At 42.9% G+C, this 13772-nt stretch overlaps 1 protein-coding gene across 1 annotated transcript in view; it reads right to left on the reverse strand.

The window, feature by feature from the left end:
* Positions 1–1271: 1271 nt before the first annotated feature.
* LOC308401883 (uncharacterized protein) overlaps positions 1272–13772 on the reverse strand; it is a 15920-nt gene continuing 3419 nt past the window's right edge. The window contains exons 8-10 of the mRNA XM_080890339.1: positions 11420–11540; positions 11036–11151; positions 1272–2210 (exon numbers count right to left, since the gene is read on the reverse strand). The gene's annotated coding sequence lies outside the window, so the exon portion shown is untranslated. The remainder of the gene's footprint in view (positions 2211–11035; positions 11152–11419; positions 11541–13772) is intronic.

Consider the following 13772-nt stretch of genomic DNA (forward strand, 5'->3'; position numbering starts at 1 on the left):
GATGAGAAGCACACCCACACAGCGCCTGGTTAAGTTTCGATAACTTTTTGCCTTAATAAATGAAATTCTCATTTTAAAAATTGCATTGGTTATTTACTCAGGTTGTATTTGTCTAATATGATATTTGTGCCTTGGTTATGAGGGTGCTGATGATAGCAGTTACTCTAATCCTGGAGACGATGCTTCAGAAAGACTTCAGAGTGTCTGATGCGTCTGTGTCTCTGTAGAGCCTGAAACATGCTCATTGCTCAGGTTCATTCCAGCACTTTCAGCAATCTCCCTCCAGGATTCTGCCATCTGTGAGTCTTTATACTGTGATTATTATTCCTCATCCTTGAAGTTATTCTCTCACTCATCCATTAAAACAGAGTCGGCTGTATGGAATAGACCAATCACAAAACTTGAAGATTGTGTCAACACAACGACGTAGGTTTACCTCAAGTTACAGCGCAGAAAACAGGACGTCTCTTAGAGAACTGTGTGGTTAGCATGTAGCTGTGCTATAGAGAAGAAGCAGAGGTAGAACTCCAATGAGTCTTTGCAGATCGAAGGAGAGCCATTAGTTTTTATTATTTAACTTTTGATGCCACAGGTAGTCCTGCTGAGACTCAGTGTCTCATTTTTAAAACAGACCTGGTTCAGCTGAATGCTGGTGTTGTAGTTTGAGTGCAGCTGTTTAGCATCTCTCGTTGACCACAGGGTGAGGTGGAGATACAGACTGACTGGCAGAGTGATAATGTTGCTTTCACTCTGTCATTACTTAAGTTTAATACGACAATTTTAAAAAAGCTCATTATCTGCTGTTTCCAAACGTTTTCTACATTTTACACCTAAAAACATGGCTTAGAAGATCTTTAATCATAAATTCTAATCTTATGCCTTCTCACCCACCTCTAGTCACTTCATACCCCCAGAGCCCACATTTGACCTTTTATGGGCCCAGAATAATTGTTTGACTTTTATGAAATATTTCTAGTAGGAATTGTGATTAATGGGATTCAGGTTGGTTGATGTGTTCAACCAAAGCACCAGTGTCAGAAGTTTAATAGCTTTTCTTTGAAGGTCATCAGGCCGTGCAACAATGCGTTTGCAGGATGTGATCGATGGTTCAGTTCAGTTTAACGTGGGCGTTTCATTAAAGACAAAAACAACAGAAGATGATTTGAAGGGCAAACAGAGAAGAACAAAGACAGCAGCACAGAGCTGAGCTGATCTTATCAAGACTGTCACGTACGCCCACCGAGGCGTGTACCTGCTTTCATAACGTACGCTTAAACATGCATGTTGATGATGCTTTAGCCTCAGCAGAAGTGACCGCAGAGACAGAGACTCAGATCTCTGACTCTGTGTACTGGAAACATGAACCACAGCGAATACTGACAGACTGAAAGATTTAGCTCAGAGCGCTGTGGTCTGCTAACATTATCACAGCACACTGAGATAATTCAACCACTGTTAGCTCTTCTTATTAAAGTCTGTAAAGAAACAAGTTTATCAGGTCTGAACTTCAAACACTTGATTATTCATTATCTTCAACCATGCACGTCTTTGAGGATGTGCTCCATGAGTCACTGATGAGCTCCTTTATTTTCTTTGCTTTAAAGTCACAGGGCCCCCCCATCTCCCAGAAGGGGGCTAACAGAGCCAGTAGACACCTGAGCACCCAGCCCCAAACACCAAGAACCACCAATCTAAGTTGTGCAATAATCCAACTGAAGGGGGGGTTGGAAGGTTACATTTTAGACACTATGGCTGTACCGGTGTCTTCATCCTTCACGGTCTACGTGGGCCATGTCCTTGGAAGACCGAGAAGGTCGGAAGTGCAAGGCTTGTGAAAGGGGTGGGTCTGAACATTAAACGTGTTGCTGCCTTTCATAGTGTGTAACTTGAAGGCCCTGAGTACTCTGAGTACTTTCTCCCACACTGGAAACACTGGGATGATCACATTATGTGAACATTACCTAATAAGACTGATTCAGCACAGACAGTTCTGTTAAACTTTCCTAGCAGTCCTTCACAAACAGGGAACAGTCTGTCTATTCTCTCCATCTGGCTCTTCCTCCTCCTCTTCCTCACACACTGCTGAGTTTGTCCTGGTGGATCATCAGGGGTGCAAAGCCTCACAGATGATGTGCAGCAGTGGGTCCCTCAGTCTGTCCTCACTCTGGACACTTGCAGTCGTCACACATGGAAATCAAATGTGTGATAAGCTGCAGGATTCAAACACAAGTGTAACTTATAAACACATGTTCATACTTTTATTCCACAATCAGAGAGAAAGAAACAGAGAGAGAGTGCAGGACAGACAGACAGGTGGCAGTCTCAGGTGTACACACTGCTACACAACAGCACCAGAGAAGCAGGATTTAGTGTTTGTGTTATTACGAGTGTAAACAAGAAGAGTTCCAGATGGTGCAGTGGACACATGTGTGACTGCTGTGATTAAAGCATCTTTCTTTCAGCTTAACGAGTGAACCGTCAGCTCGTTCACACACACGTTAAAGTCCGTTTGGCTCGACACCACCGAACAGAGGCAGCAATATAACATAGCTCACATTAACAGTGCAGTGGATCCTGCTTGTGCTGTGATATTCAGGACTGCAAACCGAGCAGCATCACTGACTTTCAGCTCGTTGTGTTTGTGGATATATGACTGACTTTAATTATCCATAAATCATCAGATTCTCTGTGAGATTAAGGTCGACTATTATTAAAACCAAGTAACCGCTGAAAGTACAAACATCACTAATGTCACATCACATGTGGCCGACAGTAATGTTTTAATGTTCTTCATTATTAAACATTCGCACATAAATAAGTGACATCATGTTCTGTACTTACTTTGGCCGTCCCGCTTCCGCCATTTGTTTTTTTTTCTTCGGCAAAATTATCCACACCCACCACCGCGCTATGCATTCTGGGATATGTTGGGCCATGAAGTCTACACCGCCACATCCTTAAAATTCAGGGAAATGAAGGACGCATTTGAGGGCCGCATTTCGAGCAACCTTTGAATTGGGACAGCCTTTTTCGCGTTGCGGTGATGTAATCGGCCTTAAAATGCGGCCTTTAAGGCTGCAGACCCTGAATTGGGATACAACCCATGATGCCAGTGGGAAAAGTAAAACTCAGCCCACTGAACATGGAAAAACCAGACTCTTCAAAATAAAATAAAACAAAATAAAACAGGAAACATGGAAAGACGTTGACGTAATAACTCAAGCTTGACAATAGGATGTGGAACACAGACATGAAGCACATGACAGGCTGAGGAGATTAAAGAACGGGCGTAACCAAACAGAGGACAAGACAGACTTACACAGAAGACAGGAAAGACTAATAAACCAGGAGACATAGAAGAAAACAGACTAAAACAACTTTGTCATTGTCTGGGTGAGTCTGGGGTTTTTCCACTCTGCTGGGCTCCACCTTCGGGTGGAGACTCCAATCAGCCTTCACACTTGACTGCAATCAAGTCACCGGCATTTAAGACCAGCACTGACAACAACCGTCTGTCAGACAATCCACACCAGTTGGTGGTGGTAATGCACCATGTTGGTGTTTGCCAATAAAACAATATGAAGAAGAAGAAGCCTTCTGTCAGATCTTCAGCTAACTGTGCCAGGCTGCTGGTTTTCTGCTAGCAGGTTATACTCTCTTCATCGTGGCACGTAGTGATGGGTAGATGAGGCCTCGTGAAGCGTTTCAGCACATTCCCCAAACTGTATCGACACTGTGTCGACACAGTGTTGCTCCATACTGACACCTGCTGGACCTTAAATATCATTGCAGGCAACTTACTTGAGACTCACAACAGACACTGATTCAATGACCTACTCATACTTGTATACACTGTAAGGTATTGTACTTTCTGTGGAATCATTTTATATCTTTTACATTTCAAATATTAGGGACATCTTTAAAATATATTGTGAATGACATTAAGTGAAAATTAAAATGAAAGTATTGTGAATGTAATATCATTAACATGCACGTTATACCTATTTCGTGCCCACGAAGTAGTATTTTGTGGCCACAATTTATTTATTTTTTGGACCATGTCATCAGAGTAGGCTTTCACCTGGTGTCTGTGAATAAACTGTTGACTTAATTCTAACGAGCTGGTCTGTGTTACGTTATTTGAGGTTATGAATGTTATCTGACTGGAGGGATAACTCACAGACACGCGAGACGCCATTACGCCGCTGAGCGTCCTTTAGTATTTTTTCATCCCCTCCCTCACAACAACCCAGCACAAACGTTCCTACCTGTTAACATTTACCTGATACTACAGCCTGTACCTGAGTCCATTCGGTCCTCATGACAACCAGTTTATAATATATTTTAATAATAAGCCCCGCCCCCGACTGTACTGCCACCTTTATTAGCTGGGTGGTCCCATTAGTCACATACTTACTAGAGATGGACCGATCCGATATTACGTATCGGTATCAGTCCGATACTGACCTAAATTACTGGATCGGATATCGGAGAAAAATAAAAAATGTAATCCGATCCATTAAGTATCACGAAAGCACCTCACAAAACTTGCGTAAAACACAGCGAAATTCAGCTCATAACCTTAGCACCTCGAAGCAGTGTGCTCACATGATAAAGCGGCTGTGGCGTGCGAGACGTCTCGGCAGTCTGGTTGAGCATTTGGAGCCTCGCTACCAAACCAGCATTTCATCTCCGAGGACGTGATCCCAGAGAGAAGTAAAGCAAGTGTGTAAGTTCATCTCTGAATGTTTGTAAAGCATTCCCACGTTAAGCTTAACAACCAATATATGGAGCGACTGCCCCTCTCTCCCTCTCCTGCTGATACTTCAATCATGAAACTGATCAATGATCAGCTGATCGTCTCTCTTGTTTGCTTTTGGCCCACTTTGCACCAGAAAGAGGAAACCAGCGGCTGAACAACAGCAGCATGTTTAAGCTTGATCAGCTGTTGTTAGAATGTATTTAATATTACTTTCTACTCGAGGATCTTTTTCTACAGCTGACGCTGGTAACTGTGCAGGGGCGGATCTAGCAAAGTTTAGCCAGGGGGGCCGATAGGGCATTAACAGGGAAAAGGGGCACAAAGACATACTTTTCTTTCTTATTCTCATTTAAAATGTCGAGCTTTTAATAAATAATTATCTGACACCCAAAGTTTTAATTTGATGTAAAATGAATAGAAGTCAATTACTGTATATAGTGACTATTAAGTCTAATATATACCCTAGTAAGTTATAGTACTTTTTCCTTTGGGAAGGTACCATCTGTGCAGTCTGCAGTTCTGTTGAAGAAAGATGTTGAATCTATTTAATTATTCTTAAAAAATAATTTCTTTCACACTTGCATTAAATTTAAGTTGATTATGTCGATTAAGCATCACGAGGTGGGGGGTGGCTCCCTATTTTTTTGCTGGGAGTTTGCAGCCCTATTAGTTAGGTTGCTTAATATTTCTGCTAAGTGCTCTTTAAAATACCAGAATATGGAGGATGGAGCAGGTTTAAGTTTATTAGATTGATCAGTGTTGCTGAACTATGAAACAGTTTTTGCAAACAGGTATAACAGAATAGCTTTAGTGTTTGTTTGTTTTTTGAGTATTAACTTATACAAACTGCAGCAAGATATTAAAAAACAGTTTTATTGATTAAAAACACTATATTGGATTCATATCGGTATTAGCAGATATCCAAATTTATGATATCGGTATCGGACATAAAAAAGTGGTATTGTGCCATCTCTAATACTTACACATACTAATGTTACTGGAGAAATGAGAAACACATTATTACATTATGAACACGTATGAATTCAGTCATCTCCATTTTCTGAACACTTTGTAGAATACATTTAATGAAGCAGTTCATAAACAACCCCTAATTTTTATAAAGTGCCATGTGTTTAAAGAACCAAGATTCATACGAGCTTTTATTTGCAACGTTTAAAAAAAACGAGCATTACATTCAAACCAGGGCAGATTCAAAAACCAGAAAGCTGGGAAGAGTTGTTATTTCTCCCTCTGTCGTGGTCTCTCATTTGTTAATGTAGACGTACTAATGACGTCATCGTTTATTGTTGGGAAACGCCCCCTGTCAGTGTTTCCTGTCCAACAGGAAGGAGACTGCAGGCGCCTCCTTCAGCAGAGTAACGGATCTGTGTGGGAGCTGTCGGTGGCAGCAGGTAGCAACTCATACTGTGCATCTGTTTCACTCTCAGCTGTTAATCTCAGACAGCGTTTCCATATGAAACACATCTCTTTGTGTTTCATGTACAACTTGTGTGTCTCCCAGGAGCTGCTGTGCATGTTCGTTTATAGTAAACTAAACTGATCACAGTCAGAGTTTAAACACGTGGAGTCACACAGACATGATATAAACTCATATAGTCACATGATCACAGGAATTCACCTGCCCGTGCAGGTATGAATGTATGAACCTGGTTTTATTCTTGGCTCTGATCCTCATCCCAGTTCCAGCTGATCGATCACAGATCAGAGAACCGATCAGTCTGTTTGTAGGATGTTGATCAGCTGGCACAGCTGGGACAGACTCCAGCATCAAACCCACCGACCCATGTGAGTGTCTGACTGTCCTCTGTGTCCTCAGGGGCACAGGAACCTCTGACTGCTGAAGAAACAGTCTGAGGAGGAGGAGCTGGTGATGAAGAGCAGCCTGTGTATATACAGTATCTGTTGTTTATTCAGCCCTGAGGAAGATGAGGATGCAGCTTTGCTTTGGCCTTCCTCTGCTAACAGCTAACAGCTAACAGCTAACTAACCTCAGCCAGATGTTCTGCAGCTGTTTGTCTAACATTAGACGTTTATAATGATGATGATCGTGTTTCTGCTGATGGAGTGAAAATGCTTCATTTGAGTTAAAGTTCAAAGCTGCTGACTATCAGGAAGCGTCAGACAAGATCAGACAAACATCATGAAACACCCCTCTGACCTCAGAGCTCCAATCAGAGCAGGAAGGACCCGTGATGAACTAACTTAGATAAACATGGACTAACTCTGAATGCAGAGCTGGCTTGGAGCTGTGGAGACTTACTGAGGAGTAAAGTGGACATGAAGGAGTCACAGAGGGAGGAGGAGGTGAACAGTGATGTTTGTTAGACAGGATCAGACTGAAGAGGGAACATAAGAAGAGTTTCATGCTGGATTTGAACAGAACAGGAAGATAAGCTCCGCCCAGCAGCTGAGTCCTCTCTGCTCACACTGGTGTTGGACTGCAACATCAGGGAGTCTGCTTCCACATCTGGTTTCCACAGCTGGAGGAAGCTGTCCCACGAGCACGCCTACGCCCCTCTGTCATTACTGAAGTACTGATGGTGTTTAATCAATTCAATTCAATTCAATTCAATTCAATTTTATTTATATAGCGCCAAATCACAACAAAAGTCGCCTCAAGGCGCTTCATAGATACAGAGAAAAACCCAACAATCATATGACCCCCTATGAGCAGCACTTTGGCGACAGTGGGAAGGAAAATCTCCCTTTTAACAGGAAGAAACCTCCGGCAGAACCAGGCTCAGGGAGGGGCGGCCATCTGCTGCGACCGGTTGGGGTGAGAGAAGGAAGACAGGATAAAGACATGCTGTGGAAGAGAGACAGAGGTTAATAACAGATATGATTCAATGCAGAGAGGTCTATTAATACATAGTGAGTGAGAAAGGTGACTGGAAAGGAAAAACTCAATGCATCATGGGAATCCCCCGGCAGCCTACGTCTATTGCAGCATAACTAAGGGAGGATTCAGGGTCACCTGGTCCAGCCCTAACTATATGCTTTAGCAAAAAGGAAAGTTTGAAGCCTAATCTTAAAAGTAGAGATAGTGTCTGTCTCCTGAATCCAAACTGGAAGCTGGTTCCACAGAAGAGGGGCCTGAAAACTGAAGGCTCTGCCTCCCATTCTACTTTTAAATACTCTAGGAACAACAAGTAGGCCTGCAGAGCGAGAGCGAAGTGCTCTAATAGGGTGATATGGTACTACAAGGTCATTAAGATAAGATGGGGCCTGATTATTTAAGACCTTGTATGTGAGGAGCAGGATTTTGAATTCTGGATTTAACAGGAAGCCAAAACAGGAGAAATCTGCTCTCTCTTTCTAGTCCCTGTCAGGACTCTTGCTGCAGCATTTTGGATCAGCTGAAGGCTTTTCAGGGAGTTTTTTGGACATCCTGATAATAATGAATTACAGTCGTCCAGCCTGGAAGTAATAAATCAGTGTGAGACTGTTTCACTGGTCCAAGCAGAGATTTACATAAATGAGCTTTTATGAGTTCTTATATTATCTGATCAGGCCGTTTGCTCCTGTTAAAGAGAAATGTGCATCGAACGTTGTGGGTATTCATGAGTCTAACAGTTTAAACCTGTGTGTGACTGTGTCCTTGAACGGCCCTGACAGACGGCTGTAGTCCATAATATTAATGTTTCCTGCTGACTGAAATAAGCAGCTGAGCTCTGTGAGGGCAGAGCTGCTGCTAACAGGTGAGTCTGTTACCTGGACTGGACTGAGTGAGCTGCTGTGTCACAGCTTTATCAGTGACACACTCAGCATGTGTGTGTGTGATATGTCATAGTGCTTGAAACACACATGAAAATATATTAAAGGTTGATTCTTTTTTCTTTTGGTTTGTGGAACAAAAATCAGCAACGAAGAAACGCGAGCGTAAAACTTGGTGTAGAAGTGCAACAAACGTAAGCCGGCTCATTTTATGGTGTGACGCTTGAAAAGGATTTGCGCACCTACATCATTATTTACGGTTTAAATTGTGCTGCCTTCAGGTGCACCTGGTAAACTCAGGAATCTCTACTCCAAACCACAGCAGGTTGTTTTAGAGGCTGTTCTGGGTTAATGTTGGTTTGTTGGCAGAAACATGTCTGTGATCGCTGTGTTGTTCTTTTTGATGCAGGATTTCATGTAACTCGGTGCTAAAATCATAACAATGAAGTTGAACAGTTCTAGTGCTCATGCGTCAGCTAGCATGCGTCAGCTAGCATGCAGCCTGTTTCAGTTGCTCCTGCTTTTACTCTTTACTCTAATTTTTTCTTACTTATTTCTTTGTCCTTTACTGAGTGTGTTCATCTGTTTAAAAGCTTTCTTTTCAAACATGTGGATCGAGAGAGTTTTTGTTCTGCTGTTGCTTTCACTGAGGAATGGGAGCGCAGCACAGCAGCTACACACCAGAGATCAGCTGAGCCGCCTGATGCTGCTGTTGCAGATTAACTGGTGTCTCAGATTAACTGGAGACGGTCAAACAGATGTGTGACAGACTTTAAGGAGCTGCTGCCAACAAACCAGCAAATAAACACTGAATATTTCATGTGTGACATTTGTGAGGTGGCCTTAAACACAGTCCGTCAGTCTTTTTGCTCTTGAACAGTGAAATATTAAAAACTGTCTGGAGTTTATTTGGTGATGTTCTCGTGCACGAGGCGAAAACAGCAAACAAACGTCACAGTAAATCTTTCCAGCTGATGTTAGGCATCCTCCACCTGCTGAATCCACTTCAGCCTCTTCCTGCTCATGTTCCTGTTTAGAGGCACAGTCGGCCTGTAAATGGAGAAAACTGAACACAGGAATATTTGGATTTGCTTCTTTTTCTCTGCTCATGTTCAACTTGTCTGATTCAAGCTGGGAATATTTATTAGAAACAAAGTGAATAATATTATTTTATTATCACGTTGATGCAGCACATGGTTCAGTTAGCTTTGTATAAACACGTGTTAGAAATGTTCTTCAATCAGCTCTTTTTACTCTCATTTCACAGCCACTACTTTTTACTTTTACTTGAGTAAAGAAGTTGAAACAGTACTTGGAGTATTTTTAACAGTAGTACTTCTACTTCAGTACAGAATGAAGTTCTCAGTCTGCTGTGCATCTTTAGTCACTGAGTAAATGGTAAATGGCCTGTATATTCACACACTTCACAGTCTTTTAAGTAGAAGAATAAACTATTTAAGTTGGGTATCACTGGGCTTTGGAATATAAAACAAAACTGCTTGTACATAGATGTGGTGGATGAAACAGCAAACAAACATCCAGTTGCCCATCAGCACGTTGATGCTGATAGAACAGACCTGAAAGCTATACAGCGGGGTTTAGCAAAGGTGGAAGTTGAAGAAAGTGTGACTCCAGTACCTTAGAGTTTTCAGTTTACAACTAAATATTTCTAGGCCAGTGGAACACAGCTCCACTCCTGCAGTTAGATAGAGACTGGTCTCAATCAACACACAGCTTTCATTCTGCAATTTAAAATGAGGTCATTAAAAAATACTTTAGTAGATATTGGTTATAATTATCCATCACAACATTTAGAATTTAAATTTTAACCATTTTTAGGGTATAACTGGCTGTTTTTGACTACTTTTGATTTTACCTCTACGTCTCACCTTTAAAACTGTTTATCTCGCCTTGTTTGGTCTCATTATTCTCAGCACTGTCATGGTCCTGGGCCATGTGGGCCCAGTATTCTTAGTTCTTTGTATTTTTGTATTTCGTTCCTTATTTTAGGCCACGTTTTCTGAGTTGCCCTCTTGTGTTGTTCCCTAAGTGTTTTCCATTCGTGGCTTTTGCCCCCTGTGTGCCCCTCTGTGTATCTGTGAGCCCTCGTCTCTCCTTATGTTTTATTCCATGTTTCCCCAGCCCACTATGCCCGTGCTCTCTCTCTCTCCTCCTGTTTGCACCTCTGTGTACTTCCTGTTTTACTTTGACAGTCTCCCGTCAGTGTTGTTTACTCCTGCCATGTCTTATGTTTATCTGTGTCAGCTGTGTTCCCATGTGTGGCCACTTCCCCTGATCATCCCTCTTGTGTATTTAGTCTCTGTGTTTCATGTAGTCTGTGTCGCGTCGTCTGCGTTATCTCCCCTACCCCTTGTCATAGTTCCCCAGCCTCAACTAGTCCTAGTTTGTACCTTGTTTAGCCATAGCTTTCCCAGTCTATGTTCAGGTTTTCCCTCAGTTCCTTTGCTGCCTTGTTCCTTATGTTTTCGGCCCTAAATAAAGGCTCGCCTTCTGTTAAGTCCGGTTTTGTGTCCTCACCTCTGTTTGCTCTTGGGTCCTCCACTCACTCCACACGGTCTGCCCCGGCGGTCCGTGACAAGCACAACCTCACATGTTTGAATTTCCTGTTATCTTTTCCATTTTAACATACTGATCTAAATTCAGACAAAAACATAAAATCAGAGTAGAGAAAAGTTCTTTTTGTCACTGTAAAAACGAATCAGTTTTATAGCTTGAAATGCAAACATAGATTGTAAATGAAATTTTAAAACCCTATGCACAAGTTGTGCAAAGAACAACGTTACATGCAGATATTTACCTGAAATTGCAGCAAATGGGTTTTTTTTAATAACCATTTCAAACTATTTACAGAACAATACAGGTGTTCTGCATTAAATAAGAAGGCACACAAATGATTTGTACCATTAAAAATTGATTCCTGTCCACTATAAGACAGAGGAGAGCAGGACACCTCCTGCAGGTCTGACAGCAGGAGCTGTATCACTCCTCCCGTTTCCCAGCTGGAGACGGCGTTCACTGTAATCTGCATTTGTGACGTTCATTAGTGCCCTCACTGACACACAACATACAACAACGAATACACTACACACTAATTACACAAGACAACACAACACACTAACTATACACTCCACACTAAACATCACAAATCTCTCTGTCTCTCTCTTGCTCACTCTGTCTCGCTGCCCTCACTCCCGAAACGTTCCCCTCGCCCTACACAAACAAATTGCGTGTGTTGCCATTTTTTAAAAAATTGGTCGAGATGTCTTGATGCATCTCAATCATCCAGGAAAGTAAATCTCCAAAAGTTGATTCTGTTCATCTGGACGTAGCGTTTTGTGGGAGAAACGTTTCGTCATCATCCAGGTGACGTCTTCAGTCTCAGCTGACTGCAGGTTTCAATCTTTTAACCAGTGCATTTGCATAAAGACTGAAACCAGCCCACTGAAGGAACAATGGGCTGGGAGGTCAGTTCATCATTAATATGCATTTCTCATGACCACTGACCAAAACCCTCTGATCAAAGCCCACCTGTAGGTGTGAACAGACTGCAGAGTCCTGGCCTGACGAGGTAGCTCTTCTGTGTTGTGCTATCCTCTTAGCCAGAGGTGGTTCGATTTCCCCGATGTATAGATCCTGGCAATCCTCCTGGAACCTAACAGCGTACACTATGTTACTCTGTTTGTGTCGGGGGACCCGATCCTTGGGGTGGAGCAGTTTTTGGCGCAGCGTGTTTTGGGCTTTAAAAGCCACAGAGACACAGTGTTTAGAAAAGGTGTGTCTCAACTGCTCTGATACTCCTGACACGTACGGGATCACTCCAGGTTTTTGCTTAGGCAGAGGTTGTACTTCTCTCCTGGATCGGCTGGAGCTTTCTTTAGGAGCCTTTCCAGCTTTGACATTTGAATCTGATGTGTCGGTCCACCGAGTTAATGTGATCCGTGAAATGTGGAACATCCTGAGATTTGATTTTCACCCAGGTGTCATCCACATACCTGAACCAATGACTTGGTGGTGTTCATGAATGAGCACAATGAACACGACAGCTTGTTTTTAACCAGAGCTGAGCTTATCTTTCCTGAAGAAGTTCATTTCCACATAAACCGACGAATTAGAAAGACTCCTCAGTCCCAGCAGTGTCTGATCAAACCGATCCTCTGTTGAGGAGACAACGCTGTTCCTCCATTGTAGTCACATCTGGAGGTCAAAGGTCAAAGCAGTGCTGCTGAAGGTCAAAGGTTAACTGAACCCTGAGTCTCCTGATGAGATCCTGTTCTGTAGATGATGAGATGTTCACAGTGAGGAACATGTCTGTCTGCCTGCCTCTCTAACATGCTCTTTCTATGTCAGCCAATTAAAAAGGAGCTCATTTTATTAACGTGGTTCATTTTCTCAGTTTTAACAGTCGACGTTTTCTCTCTTCTAGTGTGAGTTAAATATGTTCAGTTTATTTACATATTTCAGCGTCCAGCACAGTTGGGTGGAGTCAGTCCTGCTGCTCTCTGGCTCAGGTCCTGCAGCCGTCGTTGTCTCTGGACAAACCTGGATCTGAGTGATTCATCTGACCTGTGAACTCTGACCCTCGTACGAAGAAGAAGGAAGCACAAATGCAGTTAAGCTCAATTAAATCTGAAGTTACTGCTCCAGAGATCCACAGCAGCTGGATCCACAGCAGCTGGATCCACAGCAGCTGGGTCCACAGCAGGTGGATGCACAGCAGGTGGGTCCACAGCAGCTGGATCCACAGCAGCTGGGTCCACAGCAGGTGGATGCACAGCAGGTGGGTCCACAGCAGCTGGGTCCACAGCAGCTGGATCCACAGGTTTAATCTGGTAGTTTTCCTGACCCGGCCCACCCAGGAGCTGTGACTCCTCCCAGTCTCAGCAGTCAGGTGGATGCTGTGTAAACAGCACTGCACACTGACATGAACAGAGGAAGTGTTTGTATCTGTATCTGCTGAATACACTCAGTGATGGAGCCTCAGAGGTCACACAGGTCAGATCTATGGTCAGCCTTTAGGGATCTCCTTACCTGGATCACTGAGCGTGCATCAGGACATTTTTCATGGAAACATGTATGATTTTGGTTCAACACACAGTGTGTTTATTTAGCAGTGACCATGCTATTGGGTAAGAGAATATCCTGTAGTATCAGTGGGAGGGTTTACAGGGGTGTGTTCATCGTCCAGACCTCAGTAACAAATTTAAAGACGATGAAGTTAGTTTTTCACCTCGTATGCTGAGGTAAACTTACTGAC

This window comes from Rhamphochromis sp. 'chilingali', assembly GCF_963969265.1.
Source record: "Rhamphochromis sp. 'chilingali' genome assembly, chromosome: 9".
In the NCBI taxonomy this organism is placed as follows: Eukaryota; Metazoa; Chordata; class Actinopteri; order Cichliformes; family Cichlidae; genus Rhamphochromis; species Rhamphochromis sp. 'chilingali'.